This window comes from Mugil cephalus, chromosome 11 (genome assembly GCF_022458985.1).
Source record: "Mugil cephalus isolate CIBA_MC_2020 chromosome 11, CIBA_Mcephalus_1.1, whole genome shotgun sequence".
Lineage (NCBI taxonomy): Eukaryota > Metazoa > Chordata > Actinopteri > Mugiliformes > Mugilidae > Mugil > Mugil cephalus.
Window position 1 is genome coordinate 4,775,414 of NC_061780.1, and position 21,018 is coordinate 4,796,431.

The window sequence follows — 21,018 nt, forward strand, 5'->3', positions numbered from 1 at the left end:
TGTGTGTGATCTTTACTGTGGAGTCAAAATAATGATAATAATAATAATAATGATAATAATAATAACAGTAGCGATGGAGAAACAATGAAATAACAATGCAGAAAACTCACATGTAAGCAAGTATATATTTTTTTATTATTATATTATGAACAATCTCAGTACTTTTTCAACCTCTGTTATATTATTAAGTCATTTAGAATTTTTTTTTTTAAGTCCTGTAATGTTTAATTTCACTCTAAATATGGAGCTCTACAAAAGTTGCTTTATAGGCCTCGGAAATAAGATTCATTTATCCAACTACAAGGCCATTGTACTAAGTATTTGCTATTCTCAGGTTGTCTACAAGCTAGGCTAGACATGAAAAGGATCAAAACAAGGGAGAGTCCACATAAAGTAACTGACCTGGCTTAATATGTTTTGGCTGTACAGTTCATAAATCAAATTGCTTTGGTCATTATAATAGGGACAGTATCTGCCAGAGTTCAGCATTAACGCTAATTGCTAACAAGTTTGTGTTTTTCCAATAATAACGTTTATTGCATGTTTGTGCTGGGATTTCAAACCGCTGGTTTAATTTATGGCCAGGCCAATAGAGTTGAGATATTACCTACAAATAGTTCTTTTAAAAGACCTACGCTCTCATATAACAATGTCCAACTATTAAAGAAAATCTGGATTTATCCAGCACCCACCTTCAGACAAATTAAACGTACTGTAGACTTGTTGAGGTTCTGTGCAATTTTTTCCTCATCATTTTACAGAAAAACAGCGCTCCAAGAACTCGACTTTACAAGATGAGGGGGTCCCTTCTCTTCTCTGGGAGAGAAGACTATCCACTTCCTGACATGATATTGTAGGATGAGACAAAGACAAAGCCACAATGGCACCAGTAGTCTAATCTCACCCAGACTCCCAACTCCTTGTGGATGTAAGAAGAAGCCAGTAAGACAGAGAGTGATATTCCACTAAACAGCCATTTTTCCCCCAAGAAAGCTCCCTATCCCCCCACTGACCACAAGGAATTTGTTTTATATGTGTGACATTTGCCCGGCATGCTGAATGTTTTGCCAGTGATGAGACCTATGAATGGCATCAGTGTTTCCACATTATGTCACAGGCTTGTTTATCAGTCTGATGGCTAACGACCCCCGATTCCTGTGAAGGTTTCACCCCAAGGCCTGACTGATGCACTCACCCACTAACATGTGTTTAACTGGGCAAACACAGTCGGCAGCCAGGTTAAACGTCTGCGTTCTGACTTACTGGGCTCCGTGCTGTTTAATTCATGTGAGTATTTATCATTACAAGTGAAACGCCTAGAGAGCCACAGCGGGGGTAAATACTACTTTGGAAATCAGAGGCTTGTAACAAGCCGATGCAAAAACAGGAGCACAAGAGCTTGTGGGTTTGTCCAGGGTCAGTAATGGAGGAATGCCCTTGTTGGGCAGATGCAGAGCCATTCGGTTTTCAAATATGACCCTATAAAAATAACACTGCTGACATATTGTAAGACTGCTGCACTTGGTCTGATCTCAGGACTTTGGTATGTCTCCCTTGACCATGGTTGGTCCTCATCGACAGCGAGTCGTCTGACCAGCCCTGTTGAAAAATTCCTGAGCCAGGAGTTCCTCTTGTGTTGTTTAGTTGCATCTCCTTAAATTCATGCAGTGAGGAAAGATTCAGAAAGATACAGATGTCAGCCTGTAAAACAAATGACGTAAATTGCATACTTGAGCCCCCTCTTTTCACCCTCATATGTTTATTTGACAGCTACAGTTACTAATGACATTCTAGATTAAGAATGTATTCAAACACACGGTAAGAGCTTGTAAAATGTGAAATACTTAAGACTTCCCATCATTTTTGACCTCACCAGTCTAGTTGGAAACCTCTGTTACCTTTCTGATGTGTGAGTGTTAGCAGTTCCACTTAGAGTGTTTTTCCTTACATAGCACATTTCCAAGATCCAGAGTGCAGTGGATAACGTTTGGGGGAAAATCATTTTAACATGAAAAAGTCTCATTTTTGAAGATTCGTATTTAATTTTATTTATATTTTTCCAGTTACAAGAACTTTGGGGTTACGGGCTGCATTGGCTGAACACCTTGAGCGTTTTGTGTCCGTTGACGTGGGCTCATTTCAGTCAGTCTCCATAATAGCTCACAAAATTCATTTGCTATGTTAAGGCTAACATTTCATCCATTTTGAATCTGCTGTGCTGCTTTTGCTTTTGCAGCGTTGGCCAAGTAAACATTATATGTAAAGCAGTGAACCCACACACAGTGGATCGTATGTCCTCCATGTTTACTATTGGTGCCGTGTTTTTGCTTTATGGTTATTGTACAGTCTTTTGCATCATCTAACACTATCGACAGACTACTTTGCATAATCTTTGCAGCTCTACCTCACAGTGGAAATCTAAACAACTACCAGTGTGGGGAACCTTTTAGTTCCTGGCCCTACAAGTTTACTGTACAGCTCCACCTGTAAAATAGTTCTTACATATTACTCATCAACCTAATAACATAATCTTTACTAAAGTAACACCTAATGTTGGCATTCTTTTGCAGACTAAGTTCTTGTACTTGATATTTAATTGTGTACTTTTACCTAAGTAGCACACTGAATGCTGAATTTTTCGTTTTCTTCTTGATGCTTCATCTACAGTGCAGTGTAGGTGCACTCCTGGGTGGGATTCTCCCTATAATCCCTTAACCACAAAGTCTTGTAAAGCTAGATTGTCTAAAATTACTGCACTCATTCTCTCTGCTTGAGTTTTTTTTTTTTCGTGGCATGGCTGGTTTTATACCCAGCAGCAAAGAACGGAGGAGTGGACAGGTTTTCAGATGTTGCTCAGTAAACTTGAAAGGCTCCGTAAAACATAAAGCTATAACCGCTGATGTTATCAAAAGCTCCAAATGGTTGATGGCTTTTCAATAGATTGCTGATTGTGTGAGATGTGTGCTTCATACTCCTGCATATGAGGATATTTTTTATACTGTAGCACCATGCTATTCCAGCTGTCATCACGTATGTGAGAAAACAGACACATAGTTTGACAAGCTGTGCATAAAAGTGAGACATTTAACAGCTTAACTGTCTCATTAGTCTAGTGCTGAGGGTCATGATGCTCATTAGAGTTAATTTCATTGAGGCATTGCGAAAGCACATCCCAAGAAAGAGTAAAGCACTAAGTTAAATTTCATTTAGCAGAACATGACAGTCACTTGAGACGCTTTGATCAATGTTCACATGCTAGGTGAAGTACATGCTTTTTTAACTAGTCCTGTCTTCTTCTTGGTCTAAAAATATATTGACTAAATTTACATTTATGTGTTTTTTTGTTTTTTCCTGTCATGTGTGAATGTTAATGTTGTTACTTAGTTAACTCGTATCAACCTGTAAACTTGTTTTTCCAAACTAAAACAGAAAGATGTTTCATGTAAAAAAGTACAAAATCTACCCTTCAAAGAGAGACACAGTGACGAAGTCATCAGGCCCTTTGACAGAGAGATATCCTCTAATTTGTAGCACACAGTCTGAAAGAACCACGCCTCTGAGTGTAAAATTAGAATTTATAATTAGGGGGTTGTGGGGAGTCATTGTGGGGTCAGACCAGTATGGATCACAATCTTTGAGCTGTCACAGGACCATGAAAAACAGGAGTCACATGTTTGAAAAGTTATGAGCTATTCCATGTGTGAAATTTTTTTTTAATCTTCATTTGGTTTTTATAAAAGAATCAATAAAAAGCCAGAATTACCACCTCATGGTTGTATGCCTCCACCAACCTGAATTTAATATTATGATGGAGTTTATTAAGTGTTTTTGTGGAGCATCACGTCACGCCGTAGTTGACCATCGACCTTCAGGATATACAGTTATCACTTCATCATTTTATCCTGTTAGACAATTTCAAGTGACATTTTTACACAATTACAGCATGAATTTGTTGGGTTATGGCAAGACACAAACATGTTTTGAAGTCACTGTGATTACCACCAAAATCCAATCAGTTCCCGTCTGAATCCAAGACATCACATGTGCCTTATTTTAACAAATTTCCCCAAGGTGATCCTGACACGTCACATTCGGACAATCTGAAAACAAAATGAATATTTAATGTTTTTCCATTGTTTGCATGCCCAGTGCCCAATGACATAAGCATGAACAGGTAAAAGAGAAAAAAGAAAAGATTTTTGTGTTTTGAGTCTTCAAATCTTTCCTCTTATCTACTACGTTTTCTCTATGCATTCGGATGGATTGCTACTCAGCTGTTTCTCTGAATTTATAAGTCCAGAAAGCACAGTAAATTGTCAGTCTAGTGCATTTCCCAAAATACTGATCTTTTACTTTAAAGTTGCTTTAATATCAACACTGAATCATTTAAATAATTCACTGCATTGGAAGAAAGGTTGTCAGATGGTTGAGCAGCATCTGAACCTCACCGCACATGTTTGCACATTTGCTTTTGAAAACCAGTAGTTCGATATGTGCATGCCCACTTCACACCAAAATTTAGGAGGTGTGAAAGAAGGCGTGGCTTGGATTTCTACTGAAAAGTTGTTGTTTTTTGTTATTGTTGTAGCTATTTCTTTCACTTTCCCACACAAATGTGTACAAATGGTTTGGGAGTGACACTTGATCTGTAAATATGTGTTTTTAGTTGTATTGTTTTTAAAGAACAGATGATGTCATGTTAAAGCGGCCTCCTGCCTGCTCGCAAGTATTCAGGAGCCTGGTGTAGTTTGTTAGGAGTTTAATGATTCAACCAGTAGATTTTCTTCAAACTTATCCCTGCGTACATATGGTGTAACAGACATTTGTAATTTCCGTTTAACAAAGAACTCAATACAATTTCCTATGATAAAGGTTTACATAATAGGGTGAACTCTTGCTCTCTTGCAACAGATAAGACTGAAAACACCAACCACTGCAAGAGCGCCATGACCAATAATGTTCAGCTTAGCAGTCTCTCACAGGCACAAAGCTATCTATCATACAAGGTGGCGCTTCTGTCAACAATACTGTGCTTTAATGTGCGCTGCCCTTACTGATTAACCATAATGACTCACGTGATAAGATGTAAGGATCCTTCCATTCACGACAAAACGGCAGCCAGCTGCATCCAGGGTACACGTCACTCCCACTTGTTGAGTCATGAGAAGAAATGAAACATCAGGACTGGAGAAAGGGCCTGTCCTGCAAAAGAGGGAAGTGTAATTTAAGAGCTGGGTTGGTCTTAACACTGTTCGGTACTGTTTTGTAAGTTCTTGTTTCTTAGCAGAACTGACATGTTTTGTAGCTCACTCTAACTTATTGAAAATACCCAGGAGTTAATATTCCCTCTTATTATAGTAATCTGGTGTGAACACTTTTTTTTTAAGTCCATCTCGGTTGATTTATTAATTAACTGGATGACTGACTGAGAAAAGATCAGTGAAACAAAAAAGTCTACAGTGGTGGACAACATTTTATGGAATGCAGACGTGTTCATGCAGCACATACAATAATTAACAGCGGTATAATTTTACAAATACTGGCAGAACGTAAACAGCGGAGACAAAGGGTCCTACTGGGATCTACCCTCCACCGCCCGGACTTCTCTCTGGTCTCGTTTGAAGTCGCTGGAGAGAGGCAGGGAGGCAGGCTGGCAGGCAGGGAGGGAGGAATGTTTTTTGGGGGGGAGGCGGGATCTTGTGACTCACCAGCAACTTCCTCAGTAGTAGCACAAAAGTAGCCGGCAAGCTGCATCCTTCTTCGCCGCAGAGCTTTGACTACAGTCAGAAGAAGCACAAAAGTTTCACAGCTGGCCGGACACGCTCCTGAGCCGACGGAGGAGCGATCTGCGAACCGATCCTGAGCTGAGCTGAGTGTCATCTGGAAGACAGACAGAGGAGAGAGCAGCGGCTTGTCAAGGTGCCTCCAGACTTCAGACATTACTCCTGGTAGGACTTTTCATATATGCTACCTACTTTGATTTAGTGTTTTTTTTTTTTTTGTTTTTGTTTGTTTGTTTGTTTTTCCGTTTTTCCGTTTACGTGATATGCTTCACAATTTACAAAACAATGAAATCATAGTTGTTTTAAATTAATTTAAGGCAACTATCATTTTAAGTTTCTAATAGTTTAGTTTATAATAATTTATGGATAAGTAAACTTGCCATTCAAATACACCATAGTAATTAAAGCTGGAAAAAGTCACATAAAATAGTCAGTAAAGTTGGTATAATACACTATAACCTTAGAAATAATAATAGGTGAATCATTTCTTCATTATTGTTTTTATAATTACTGTTAGTAGGTAGTGGTGCTTCCACTGTAATCTTGATGTATTAATGTGGCTATAATTTAACTCCTTGACATTATGATTACTCTGCACAGACTTTTAACTGTCTGGTAAAAATTTGTGAGTGTAAAGATGAAAGCAGGCGTGGGCTTGACGTTATGACATGCCTTAATACTTCACACCTTAGTCAAACACAGAGCCTGAGGAAGTAACACCCCCACACACAAGAGAAAGAGGATTTTCTGCCGACTTGTGTGTTTTTCTACCTTCATTGTTTGTGGCATTTTCTTCTTTTCCTGTCACACAAATCCCTGTCTCTCACCTGCAACTTGTGCACCTCTGTATTTCACACATACAAGTGAGGCAAAATAAAACAATCAAGCAACATCCTTTCGGTGGAGGAACAGATTAGCTTGTGTGACCCACTGAACTATATGGAGGAAGGATTAAGGAACAACTAGTGTGTGACAGAAGCTCCCAGCTGAGCAACGTGTGAAGGCCAGACAGCAAAGTCCTTCAGGCAGAACGTAGCCAAGTAGCAGGAAGTGGTATAAGGCAGTGTGCATTTGGGATGTCCAAAAAAATGCTAAAGCATCCATGTTTTGTGGATTTACCACAACCTGGATGACTGAGAACCACAGACGTCTGGGATGGGTGTGCCTCTTCCATGACTTCTGGGTTTATTGTGAGGATTCATCATCCCATCATAGTGTATAATAGCAGTAGTAGTAGTGACAGCATCATCCTTCTGACAACTGTTTGGCACTTCACTTGTTGCGTCATGTGGGTGCAGTGTGCATGGTGGAAAAGCAAAGTGTTCAGGCTTGTCCAATGGGAAAATGCTGTTTTTTTTAAATTTCCTTACACAGAGTACCGACATGTCTTGTCTTGGCTTTCATTTGTAGCAACTTGCAGGGATATATAAACTAATTTTGCATTGCACAAATTCTATTTTGTTAGGAGATGTTAGGCTCCACAACATACATAGATTCAGAATAAAGACTCACATCTAAAATGTTGCATATTAAAAGATTCCTCGATTTCTTAAAACGGCCATCACTGAGATCTTGGTCATTTGGGGACAGCAGAAACAACACTGACCTACCCACTGTCACATTAGGTAGAGGCAAGGTAAGTATTCCTTTGGAGTGGAACAAATGTAACTTTCACTTTAGATTACAATTACTACAAGATTGTGGTAAAAGACAAGTTTGTTTGTTCAGTTTTCAGCAGACAAAGGAGTTGGTGTCTGACATGTTTTAAAAATGCTGATATGCTCTGTCGCTGAAAATAGCTTCACTTGATTTGTTGTTAAATACATTTCATCTGACTGAATCTAGACTAGACGATTGTCTTGGAGATTGAATAATGATTCAACATATAAAACCTAGTAAACTCAATCTACAGTATGTCTATTGTCTATTCTATGATGTAGTGGCCAATATTTGAACAAATTCACAGTCTGTCTGTTAGCACAGACCTTACACCCTGAAGATATTTGGTCTCTGAGGAATCACGCTGTGCTTTCACTACTGACAAGTTATTTTTATACTAACTCTTTGTCACTGTAACGAGCAGAAATTATGGCAAAGCCAAAAACTCTGTTATTCTGTCCCGTTCAGCATCTAGGAAGTTTGCATTAACAGAGAGCCCATGAGCTCTATAATGTATTTGTTTGTTTTTTTCTTCTTCTTCCTCTCCCTCCTTTCTGTTTCATGGTCACATTCTCCGGAGGTCTGAGTGTTTTCCAAAGGTTAGCCCCGCATGGCGGCTGGACCGGGGCCAGGTCTAAACTCCAGCGGGACTGCAACTAAATGACTCGGACTGGTTTTGCGGCGGGTTTTATGTGTTGGCACCATTTGAAACCAGGCCAACAATAATGATGGAGGAATCGGCGGTCAAGCACTTGCAGGTGGTTTAGGAGCAGAATTTAGATTTGTGTTGAAGTCGTTCCTCTTCATGCAGCTGCCTGTCTCTGTGGTGTTTCAGAGGGCATGGGGAACTGTTGGTGTTTTTTTGTGGTTACATCAGGCTAAATACCGCAGGGCTACGTTTGCTTAAAGTGTTACTACAGATACTGAAGCCTCCTCACTTGCTTCAAATACAGTTAGTCCAGGCATGTATTTTGTATGTGAGTGTTCTTTGTGTCCGGTTTTGGCTCAAATTCTGAGAACTTGAACAGCTACGAAGGAGCATACCTTGCTTTCAAACCCCGTCTCATGTTGTTCCAACCAAACTTTAGAAATGCAACCCAATCCAGCTATGACCCACTTCATCTGATTAAAGAAATTTCACATCTGTGTTAAATGCAAGACCAAATAAGGCAAATTTATTCTCTCCTGCTTTGGTGTTAATGGAACTTGCCTGGAAACTAACTTTACAGTTCCCATGTGACCTGCATCCATGAAAAAAGATATGATTTGTCATCATTTACATATTCTACATATACGCTCAATGTTTACTTTTTAGTTTCGATGTGCGTCTCTCCTGTTGGTAGCGATTTCCCTCTTCAGTAGGATGTCGGGGCGCGTGGCTGGCAGCAAGAGTGTGTCTGCATTCCCAGAAAGTGGGGAAGTGACCTCAGATTTCCTGTGTAGGCTGGGCCAGGTGCTGTGGTGTTATTGTGATGGTTGCAAGACTTCCTCCTTGGATGCTTTGTTGGTAAATGTCTGAAACTTGATCCTTTCAGGGCCCCTTTGGGAGGCAGTGTGCCCCCTCACAATCCAGCCATCTTGCCTCACTCACCTTCCGTGTCTTCTTTCTCTCTGTGGCAATCTCTGACACAGTCTTTACTCCATGTGAAATCTTATGAAAAGAGAACATAAACTTTATGTAGGGAGCTAAAGAGTGTTAAAGGTAACTGACTCCGTGCTAATGGGGTAATTATGTTCCTCTAGGGATGCAATTACAGGTCTATACCTAGTACTTACCTGCTACTCTCAAAGGAAATGCTGTTTTCAGAGGAAATACCACATTGTAAGCAAAGAATGGCAGATGCCTCATAACCACACATTTACCAGTTAAATACTAATTATATTCCATAAAAGTATGAGGCAAGGCTTTGCCTCACTCCACCTTTCACCTGGTTTATTCCCTGTTCTCACATCTGTCTGTTATATTTGTTACGCATTGCTTTAATGGATACTGGTTCAGCCTTATCACTGTTTCCTTTGCACTGTCTCGCGTGAAGCAGATGTTGTTTGGGTCCTGGGAACCTGTCCATTCACTGCTGCGTTATCACTTCCTGTCTTGCAGAGGTGGTGGTGACTCAGCCGTGACGGTTCCTCTGCACCCTTGCCTAAAGGTAGGAGGGTAGGATCATCCAATGGAGATGTTCAGCACGTACAAATTCACAGGAAAAAGAACATTTGCAAAACCTGCAGCGTTCACTGACGCCTTCATCGTTTACCTAACCTGCCTCAGTTCATTCCTGAAAATGGGATCACAGTTAAACCAGTATTTCCTTATAACTCCCCATCCTCTGCTGTGATTTCAACAAATCTCTGCCAAAAAGTATACACACCTTTCAAGAATTGCATAATGTCATGGTTTGCGAATACGCTGGCATCCACACTCAGTGGGAACATAATGCAACAGAACATTTCTTCACTGAGAAAAAATGTTGCAAGTCGCATCAAGGAGCAGGGAGAAGGGAGAGGGAAGTCCAAATCCGTGGACAAATTGCAGTGGTTTTATACAACTGGTAATGCTATGTGTATTATAAATTCATATAACTAATGGTTATGTTGGACTGTGGCTAAATTATAGGATAAGCTATGGTTAATGGAGGCACTTGAGGAGAAGAATGTTGAGCGAGGAGAATTTCTCCAGAGCACAAAGTAATAAGAGGTTATTCCAGCCTGATATGTGTCTGCAAAGAGTCTTGACAAAGGAAAGAGTCAAGGCCCACACTTCATACTGTAACCTCACATCTTTAAAGCTTGGATTGGAAACAAATCTTTGGGATCCTTGTTATTGAGGAAATTTCAGGTTCACTGACCTGCAATTATCTTGGCCTCTGTCAGAAGTGCACACTGTTAAATTGTTATATATACTTTAGTTATTGTTGACATTCCTACCCATCGAATGGGGACTTGTACTAAAGATTAGCTAATCTACCAGACACTAGCCGCCTACATAAATCTGAAAAAGTGGTTTTGTTTCTATGGAAGCAACAATGTCGTCATCATTCCCATTGGGTCTTCTTGTACACTGACTTAATTGGGCAATAATTTGCGAGCATGTGGCAAGCAGTCCTCACCACGAGTGACACACAGCAGGCATCAAACAAGGCAACAATGCCCGAAGCTCAAAATGCCACCTTTCAAAACATCGTAACCCCCAGAGAGTGAGGGCTGTTAACAAAATATTTCTCCACACAACACGCTAGCAGGGCTCTGTTCTCATAACAGATGTCTTGGAGAGGTAATGAAACCTTGGCTCTGTGTTTGTGCACTGTTTGTTCCACTATGCCACTACCGCATGTGCACCTTAACCTCCTGCTGCTGTGGGAGTTGTGTCTTTATATGGCTTGTAACTTCAGTTTGCCAACTGCAGTGGTGTTGATTGCTTCCCAGATACTTAAACGAGTTGGCTACCGCATCTGCAAAGAATGAACCCAGACTTTTGAACCAGATAAAGTGCACTCAGACGAGTTTGGGTTTATGGCAAGGTGCTGTACAAATACTCTGTGTTGCACAACGCATACATGAACCATAAGGGCTTGCTGGACTTCATGAAAAGCTGTTACTTGTTCAGATTAGAAGTGTAGTATCTTGTCTCTGATAAATACAACGCTGTTTATTTGGAGTGCAGCTGCGAGCTAGAGCATTCCCCTCGCTGGAAGTAAACAGCAAAAGTGTCTGTACTGAAGCATGATGAAACTAGCAAGTGATCAAGAATGTGAGTCCTCACGCAGAACGTCTTGCGCCATCTCTCTCCGTCTTCATTCTTTTATGTCTTTTGCTCACTGGTATTTACAGGCACATGTTTACTTTATCTCACCCTCTCACTTTTGTCTCTATGGTTCTGTGGGAGAGACAACAGCCTCTGCAGAGGAGACAGGCTGAGACAAGCCAGACATGCTACACGCAGAGAGGCGAACTGGATTTATGTCAGTCACTGAACTGAACTGTATATGACAGTTGTGCCCTTTTCTAAACACACAGAGGAGAGCGCGTTGGCACTGCTCGGGCACACTTTTGGCACTAATTTGTAAAGCTGTCAAAGTAGCATTGAATAGCAGTAGGAAGTGGGCAGGATGTTTGCATAGCCCCCTTTGCTTTCCTGTCTTCTCTCCCCTCCATTGGATACAGAGCATCCCTCATGAGTATTGAGGCGCCATAAATGGCAGAAAGTGTCCTTCTTGTGGCTATAAAAGGACGCCAGCTCCCCGACAAGAAGATGAGGGTGATGTATGACAGGGAAGAGTAACAGGGAGCTAAGGAGGGATTTTGTGGCTTCTTCAGTTGTAGGTAATAGAGAGACTGAAAGGATGAGGTGGAGAGGAGTGGCCAGAGTGCACTATTGTGGCCTGCAGGCACATCAATCAACGGGCCGAAAGGTGCAATTGAAGACAAATGCAAGTCCGCACTGTGTATAGTTTACACTGCGAGCCGCCTCGTCGTCTTGCAAGAGTTTCTATAAATCTGTAGAAGTTTCAACAACTATTTACCCTTATCACAACAAATGTACACGAGCTGAAGAACATGTTACGACTCCCAAATTTCATTTGGCTTCATCTCTTGCACACCTTGCGCAATTAAATTCCTTGAAAGGGGTGCAGTGAGATCATTACAATGAAGCACTGCTTTGTTTGACAGCGCGCTCTCAACCAGCAGATCTTACTGGGCTCAGGTTGTTTGTGCTGATCGGGCATAACTCAGTGCAGAGGGAGCTCATTTACATTTAACGCAGATACCAAATGATTTACAGACCTCCAGATCCAGAGAATTTGGTAGGTATTGTTTTGCTTTGACTGTTATTTAGTGACCCGGACTGGACTGTAGCAATAACAGTTTTGTTTTATTTTATTATACTGAGCACCAAATGTCCTCAAATGGAGCGCTGAAAATGGAGTGTTTTAAACATGGTTTCTTCCTTTGCCCAGCGAATTTCTAGCACATATCTGAGACATCAAATTTTGGAGAAAAAAATAACCAATGTTAGGTGTACAATAATGTTAAGACTATAACCCACAGTACTTTATGATAGAAATACCAAGCTGTAGTGATTCTGTCTCTGCCACAGCTGGAAAAGCACTGATGGGTACACACAATAGCCCTTGCTGCAGTGTACATGTGGTACAGCAATGCATATACAGATGGCAAAATGAAGCAGGAGAATAGCCACTCGGTGTGCTTTTGTAGCAATTTAATTTCACTTGACTGGAAAAAAATTACAGATGTCTGAACCTCACTGTCGTCAGTCATAAAGAAATACATTTTTGTGTCTGTGGAAATGTCTCTCCCCCTGCCAATCATAACCTTCTATCTTCTGGAACATCACTAGAGTGAAATGTGGATTTCTCCTCTTGCAGTTAACCATATTTGTGGGCGATCTCTTATCTAAGCATTTGGAGTTATTGTGCAGTTCTCCGCCTCTATGGCTAGAAACAGAGCTGTTTCAGTAGAATTATGTGACAGATACGGACCAACATTACAGCTAGCAGCTTGCTTTACTGTATATATCTTGGGCAGTCGGCCAAACCACCTACTGAGATGGAGCTTGACTGCATTAGCAGCAGTAAAGTGCAAATGTAACACATCTCTGCCACCAGTCTGCATAGAGATGTTATATACATGGACATAAACAGAAAATGCTGACCCAGCGAGCAGCAGAAGCCGTTCAAACAAGTGGCCGGCCGCTCATATTTGAATATGCTGTAAGAAGTGATATTTGTCAAAAGGTAAACAGATTGGAAACAGCACAAAATAAGAATGAAGAAAGCTGGTTAAGACCAGGTGTAGAGTTACAATTTCCCACTCCACTGAATGCCACCCAAAACATTCTGTTTACTCCAGAATCTGGCAAACATCACTTAATTGTTTTCTTTTTTTACTTGTCCTGAGGTCCCTCATACGTTTGCAATTCTGCCAGTCCTTTAATGGGCCTAAACATTCAGCTTCAAACAGAACCACATCCAATGTTGGCAATGGAAATTAGATCAATGGGTAAAATGCGGGCCAGACGGTGAGCAAAGCACAGCACAGAGCCAATGACACAAGCACCATGACTTCACCGTGGAAGTATTCAGCCCCCCTTAAAACCCCTCACCCCTCATCCTCATCACACACATTCTCAACACTGGTGAGTGGAAACTGTTTAAGGCTTAATGATTACTGAAAAAGACTGGAGTAAAAAGTGTCTTAGTAGTATGAGATTCATTCATCCATTCACACGGGTACTGGTCTCTGTCTTGTGTCTGGTAATCGGTCAGGGGAATGTTGCTGGGTGTGTGCACAGCATACGTGAAGCTTGTGCCATGAAGCTTTTGACCTTCATGCACTTCTGCCACTGCGCCTCTGCTGGCCCAATAAAGAAGGCAGAAAAATATATCTTGTTAATTTACATGATGCTTGACATACATTTACACTTCACTTGATTGATGAAATGGCCATACAGCCAAGACGAAAACCTTCAGCATGCTTTTCAGTTTGTTTGTGTCTGTTTTGTGTTCAGTGCTGTTCCCAAATCCTTCTAGCCAAGAATGTTCCTATATAGGAAAGCGGAGCAGGTTAAAGGCATCTGGACAACAGTCTGGTGAGAGTTAATCGATTGAAAAAGATAGACAGGTCTGCTTAGGAAGCAGCATAATTCAGTCACGCTATCAGTGTTTACCAAAGCACCTGTTTTCACATTGTTTTTCCATTTAACAACTGCAGCTGGGACTTTGCATTTTATCACCGATAATGAATTAGGTGGAGAAGATGAATGGTGTTTTGCATGGCTGCATGATAAAGAGATCCCAGTGTGTGACACCCTGAGATAAGGACCTGACGGATTGCAGCTCTCTTCTGGCAAAGTCAAGAAACTAGCTACAGGATTTCTGTACTATGTGTTCTGTACTTGGAGCTTTTCTTGAGCCTCAAATGAACCCCAGATAAATCCACTGACATCTGTTGTCTATCAAATGGAGTAATGTTTTTGGTACAAGTGTTAATCGGTTTTAGGTTAGTTAACATTTACCAGTGTACTGCTCCTCTGTTCTCCTACTGAGTGATTTAACACGCCTTGATCACAGCTAGGTTGCTACACATATCTCATTCTGACACTGTGGGTGGATACAAAAGCTCAAAACACAAATGACAAATAAGAACTGGTTACACATAAAGGCGCAAGGTCTGGACCTATACTGGAAGAGTGAAAAAGGAGAAAAGGGTAGCTGGGTGAGCGATTGAGGGACGAGGCAAGCCAAATGTGGAGGCAGTCTTGGACGCATGGCAGCATGATTTATGGACACCTTTGAAGTGAGCTCATTGCAGCCACACAGCCTGCCTGCTGCATTTCAGAGCTCAGAGACATTCTCCTGGAAGCATGGCGAGGGGGATAAACGACCTTCAGGTCAGTAACCTCCATTAGCATATACACTTCCTGATTTTGTTGCAATTCATCAGTGTGTTTGGTTTCCTATAAAAGCGTGCTGCCATAACAACCGATGGACATGGGACTTGCTCCCATTTGAAGGTCAAAGCAAACAGGGAGACAGGCACAGAGGAAAAGGAGGTGGTCCCTTTCTGGATCACACAATTTGGGTCACAAGTGATGTGTTCCTACACAGTTCTTTTTTGCGTCAGCATGCCGAATTGTCAAGGCAAATTTATAGTATCTTCACTCGAGTCTGAATGGAAACAGATTTTTATCATCCCTTGCAGTTTAAGTCTCTCTCTCTCCAGTAGTCTCACAAATGATGACATCATTGTTTGAATAACAAAAGCTTCCATATTCTGGTCGGCTTGTGAGGGGTGAAGGGTGAGGACTAAGGATGGTAACTTGGCAGCGGTCACTTCCAGTTCGTTTGTCTGGTTTGAACTCCTTTCAGCGTGATTGGACTGTTATTACCAACATCTTCCCACTTTGTTTGAAACTCATTTCCTAAATATGTCTGATTGTTTGATCTTATCAGCTTCATTTATGTGAGCAGAAAGGCTGGGGATCACGAATATGAGAGGTAATTGCGCTCAACAGTCAGTCCCCACAAAGGGATGCAAACAAACTGTGGGTGTGCGTGTATGCAGCTGTTCACTGTGTGTGCTCTTCGTGCACAACTCACTCATTGTCCCTGAGTTTGGCTGCTGTGTTTATTTTTTGTTTCCCTCTATCTACTCTCAACTTTACTAGTTCATGTATGTGTGCATGTGCATGCGTAATAGTTGTGTGGCTACTTCTACACGTGGCTGCAGGTGTTTTAGTGAGTTTGTCCTTCTATAAGAGTGTGTTTAGACATAACACGCCTGTTTTTCATTGTGACCGTGTCTTTCTGAGAAGTCCCAGAGATGTCTCTGTTTGGGGTAACAGGAAGAAGCACGGTATGTGTGTGTGTGTGTGTGTGTGTGTGTGTGTGTGTGTGTGTGTGTGTGTGTGTGTGTGTGTGTGCGTTCCTTACCCTTGTCTTTGTTATCAACCCGGCGCTGGTGGAAGGGACAAGTGCCCAGTATGAAGTGAACCTGTACTTGAGTGTCAGACCAAATACCAGAGTAAAGGAAGAAGACATTATCTTTTTATGACAGGAAATTGGTGCACAAGGATTTTTCAGAGGTCACCCCACATTATCACATTTATTTTTAGATCGCTGGTTTTATGCTTTAAGATTTTACAGTGTGGCGATATCCAGTTATGCATTTAACTGCTCTGTGCTGTTGAATTGTTGATTTATTTTGGTTTGACCTTTTTTCAACATGTGCATTACAGTGTCAAATAGTCTGAAATCGCCTTTCCTTGCTTAGGTTTGGGAATGTTTTAATATAATACAAGTTTCCTGAGGGGTTCAGTATATTTTATGGCATAACACATCAATTTTCACATCGCCACAGCATCCCTAATAAAACTCTGGGTTGTGCCCTCAGTCAGTGCTCTACAGGATGCAACTAGAGCTACACGTCACTGCCAAGAGGTTTATGGTCCCGGGGAATGAGGGCACTGTTTACAAGTTGCCATGGAGATGTGTCTGCGAAGGGAAAAAATGGCTTCATATACTGGAAATGACTTCTAAGATATTCGTCCCAGCCGGTTCACATTTGGCAGGTCTGCCCCGGTTTTCTGAGCCAACTTAATACTTTTTAATACATGAACCCAGGGTTACAGAGTCAACAGGGGAGAGAGGTGAATATTTTGGTGTGCTGTGGTCATGGATAATGTTTTTTGTCCAATTGTCATCAAGCATGTAGATTAGAAAGCCTGTATTGTATAATGCTTATATGTATAAAGCCTTCTGCACACAGTGACTGGAAACAACCCCATGCTTCACATGGTGAATAGTCATATCTGGGGATGGTGAGGCATATATTTAAACAAACCTGGGGCATTAACCTCAAGGTCAGGTGCCATCACTGCAGCCACGAGCCACAAGTCTGTATGGGTTATAAATAATTGCTTGCAGTCGTGGGCGTGCACTGCACAGTTGTGTGTGGCAGGCTTCGATTGCTGAGTGTGCGGCCTGTGAAACCTTAGCCCTGCTCCTTGATGTCCTGTATAATTCTGCTGACTCAGCAACATTATGGGACCACCTGGGAATGACCAGGAGTCCACAGGAGCCATTTTGTGTTGTTTGGTTTGCAGTAAAGCCTCAGTGTTTAGTCAGTGTGTCACTAACAGTAGTGAAGTCAGAACATGCTAAGGCGAAAAGGGTGATGCGGTCATTATCATCGTGTTCGCTGGGCTTTCTCACCTTTTTGTTAATTTTATGTATTTTTAATTACATAGGCATACTACATAATTGTGTAATTAGTTTGGTAGTGGAGGACTGTGAAGATTCTCAGTCATCCAGGTCATGTTCTTAATAGAAAAAAACTATTCTCCCATGTCTTCAAAAAACAACTTAAAGAAGCACAACCAGTCCAGTCGCCATTGATTTGCCTTTGTTTCTTGCATAGTGAAGGACTGAAGGACTTAGTCTTGAGGCCATCTTGGGGTTGAGACTTGTTGTATTAGTGGATAAGTTAGGGTTACAGTGGGAATGTGTTTGTGATATTGTTATTTTACATTTTTTGAGTCTTACCAAAAAAATGGGAGTGGTAATTTTCCACTTAAAGAGCACCAAATGCAAAGACAGTATAAGGCCTTGTATCAAGGTCAGTAGCTATGCAACACCCATTTCAGCCAAAGTTCAACAACGAAGACATAGACATAGCAGGCAGGCAAGAATTAGATAAACATCCCTGCTACTATTATAAGTATTTTGTCATATCAAAAAGCATGGGCAACAAAGCTCTGCAACTCCGTATGGTAAAACATGTGCCTCAGATCTTAATGAATGGAGAGACATCTGCTGAGTCATAAAGCAAAGGCACAGCGATGCACACAAAATTGTTATTTTTGTTTTGCCACTGAAGATATTGCATCAGAGCGACTCTTTCTGTTCCCTTTCTGGACGTTGGTCCTGTGAAAACAACATCCTCTGCTGGATCTTGCAAACCAGTAACTGAATCAGCCTGCGTGCAAGTGGAAGTAGCCTGACCTCACCAAGCACACTCCTTATTCAGCTCAGATGTGAATGGGAACTGAGCTCTCGTACACATACTGCATATACTCTATGTGTAAAGCGGGGCACATTCAGACAACAGCGCACAAAACAAAGCAAGTGCTAAAAAGAAGAAGGTTCTCTGGTAAGCAGCGGATTACAGAGGGATTCACCATTCTTTAGTTCTCAAGATTAAGGAAGACAGTGAGGATGTGAAGATAGCAGGAAAGATAGCCTTGTTTGGGCACACATCTGCCATGGGAAACTTTGGAGTAACAGGGTTCCAGGGATTAATGGTAGTGTTTGTTTAAAGAGAAATAATATAGTAAATATTCTCATACAGCTACATAGAGGCCTTAGAACGGCAGATTGCCACCTCAAATCACTGAGTCAGACCCTCTGTAAGTGTAACTGTTACCCTATGATCTTTCAGCCCATTTCTTGGGGTTTCTCTTCAACATTTGATTAATTTGTTGTATACTGCTTATTTGACATACATTCTTTTTAACTCAGTTGTTTCACATTCCTCTCTCCACGCTGTTTACTACCTCAAATTGTTTCAAAGATCAACTAGCAGATTGTCAGGATGTTTCTTTCTTGCTAGCTTTCAAGATTTGCTTTCTCTTTTCTCACTCGCACTCAAGTTTTCCCTCTGCCATCTAAACATTTACCGGCAAATACCAGCACAGAGGACGAAAGAAAAAAAAAAGACAACCTTTCTCGCATTCTCGAGGCAGTGACTCTCCAAAACCTCCACTGGCACACAGGAGTTAACTGCATAGTTTCCCCAATGCAAACCAGATGTGAAGCACTAATGTATGGCAGTGGGGTTTTTTTCTTCAAAGGAAGACAAATGTAGGCCAAAAATGTAGTCCTTCGGCCGTCCACACACAGTGGTATAAAAATAAATTCAGATTCATTTCAGTTCCAAACTTTCCCTCATGGTGGTTGGGGCAGTACTGTATGATTTAAAGTAATTGCAACGTTATTGTTTGGTGTTGGTGGAGTATTGTGGAACACTGGGATTGAGACGGACCTCTGGAAAGGAGAGATATGTGACGATTGCATTTTTGCCTGTATTCTTCTAAAGATTTGCCATCCGTGTGCACATGGAGTCCTCCTTTGCGAGCACTTCCTCAAGACTCCATTTGCCAAGTGACTGTCAGATCATGACAAATTTTTGTTATAAGTATGGCTAAATGAACATCAGCGCAATGGGCTTTTGTTTATCCTTTGTACTCATTTAAATCCCTGTAAGAAATCACATAAATCATATATCAAATAACTCCAGTTTCTTTCGCGGCAGCTGGTCCTCACTCCTCTAATGCTGCAGACAGAATGAAGGCTAATATTAAAAGACATCAAGTCATATCCCTGCACTTGCATGGTCATTAAAGGTTGCCAAGAAGGGACAAATTACAAAGGCCATGGTGACATTTTCTGCTGTAGGTAGTCATTTCCCTCCTTTATGTTTATGGTACTGGCTTTGATTTGAGCCTTCTGTCACCTCCCACTCCACACCAGGCGGTGTTTAAATGCTCATGGACAATAACAGGTTAGTGTTCCAGTGTCTGGTCCTGCAGCCTGTACTCTGTCGTCAAGTCTGACCCAGACTCCCACAGAAGAACAGTCTCAAATGCCCCTGCAGAAACCCCCGTCTACTCCCCCTCACCCTGCCACATCTCATTCATTAATGTGCTTTTCTCAGTGCATATGCTTTTATGTAATGTACTGAGAATATGGGTGGTGCAGGTTTCCCTCTAATGCAACACACACACACACTGTCACCACTGGTTATTCACCATTAGCATCTCAACAGTTGCAGAGTGACAATCCATGATATAAACTCTGATGACCTCAGATTGCGCAAAGCCTTAAATGTTATGAGGATCATGAATCAGTGTCACAACTCCACTAAACCTCCTGACGTTTGACTAAACTGGCAGCACATTATTTTGCTACTTTCAACTAAGTTCTTGCTTAGCATTCATTTTTTTTAGTATTTCCCCAGCCTATGTAGGCTTGTTTATAGAAGCACATTTGTCTGTGAAGGGAGCTGTAGCATTATCTCCTTCATGAGCAATTTCCTCTTCTTCCTGTGATAAGATTCATTGCCTCAGTGTGTCCTTTCGATTACTGGACTTTATTTATCTGATCCAGCGAAAGCCAACAGGAACCGCTCACCAAACATTTGACTAATTTGAAACAAATAGATTTCTGGTGTTGTTTTACCACGTCCTTAACGGTTCTGGCCCCTTTCAGGGGAGGTCATAAAAACAATTAGTCATGTTGATGTGATTTAGTTTGCAGAGTGACTTGTCTCAGATAATATGTGCATCTGGAAGCTTCTCCCAAAGGGACTGACCTCGGCTGCCAGTTGCTTGAAGAAAAACTCAAACGTAATCCTTCTGACACTGCGTTGACACTGCGTCATAAACTTAAGTTATGAACCATTAAAGTCTCCATTGTCATTTCATGCCTGTGCCTACATTAGTCACCAAATGGAAATTTTTCCATGCTCATGAGGCTCTGAAATAAATAAGATCAGACCTCTCCATCATGCTTCCCTGAAGTGGCCACTTGACTGCGATATAAATGTACTGAAGTGTAGTTTTGATATTGTATTTGATTTTTGATATGCTCAACCAGTCCCTAAAATTATATAGTTAAGCGTCCAGTTCTGTACTTTTTCCCCATCTCAAAGTTGGCCAAAGGGCTGGAAGATGTCAAGTCACCAGACAGGATGCAGTGTGATGGTATGTGTTTATCAAGCTGCAGCTGTTTCACTTTTCCTCTAATTTCATCTGACTTCACAATAATAGGGTTAAAGTCTGGATTTTCTTCCACTTTCCTCCAAGAGTCACCTTTATCCTGAGTTTTCCTTGTCTGATTTTGTGTTTTGATTCTTTCATCACTCTATTTCTGGGACAAAAGGAAACAGTTGTGTGTTTGAATGCAACCTGCAAAACAGCACGCTGCTTCCTCTGGTGTGTCTATTTGCTGCCAAAAAATCCAGTTAATAGTGATCAAGTGGCGTTCGTAGCTGCTCCTTT

The 21,018-nt window shown here is 41.3% G+C and overlaps 1 protein-coding gene and 1 long non-coding RNA gene across 4 annotated transcripts in view; one reads left to right on the forward strand and one right to left on the reverse strand.

The window, feature by feature from the left end:
• LOC125016375 lies at window positions 1-5,783 on the reverse strand. Of its 2 annotated transcripts, none has more exons than XR_007113677.1 (3): window positions 5,709-5,783; window positions 5,076-5,202; window positions 1-4,100 (listed from the first exon to the last, which is right to left on the reverse strand). It is a non-coding gene; the product is annotated as an uncharacterized LOC125016375 (long non-coding RNA). The 2 variants fall into 2 exon arrangements; XR_007113678.1 differs by lacking the exon at window positions 5,709-5,783 and adding an exon at window positions 5,577-5,630.
• fhl3a (four and a half LIM domains 3a) overlaps window positions 5,763-21,018 on the forward strand; it is a 24,782-nt gene continuing 9,526 nt past the window's right edge. Inside the window, exons 1-2 of one of the 2 annotated variants that reach the window (XM_047598845.1) lie at window positions 5,763-5,948; window positions 9,544-9,592. The gene's annotated coding sequence lies outside the window, so the exon portion shown is untranslated. The remainder of the gene's footprint in view (window positions 5,949-9,543; window positions 9,593-21,018) is intronic. The other variant, XM_047598844.1, reaches the window with a different exon arrangement.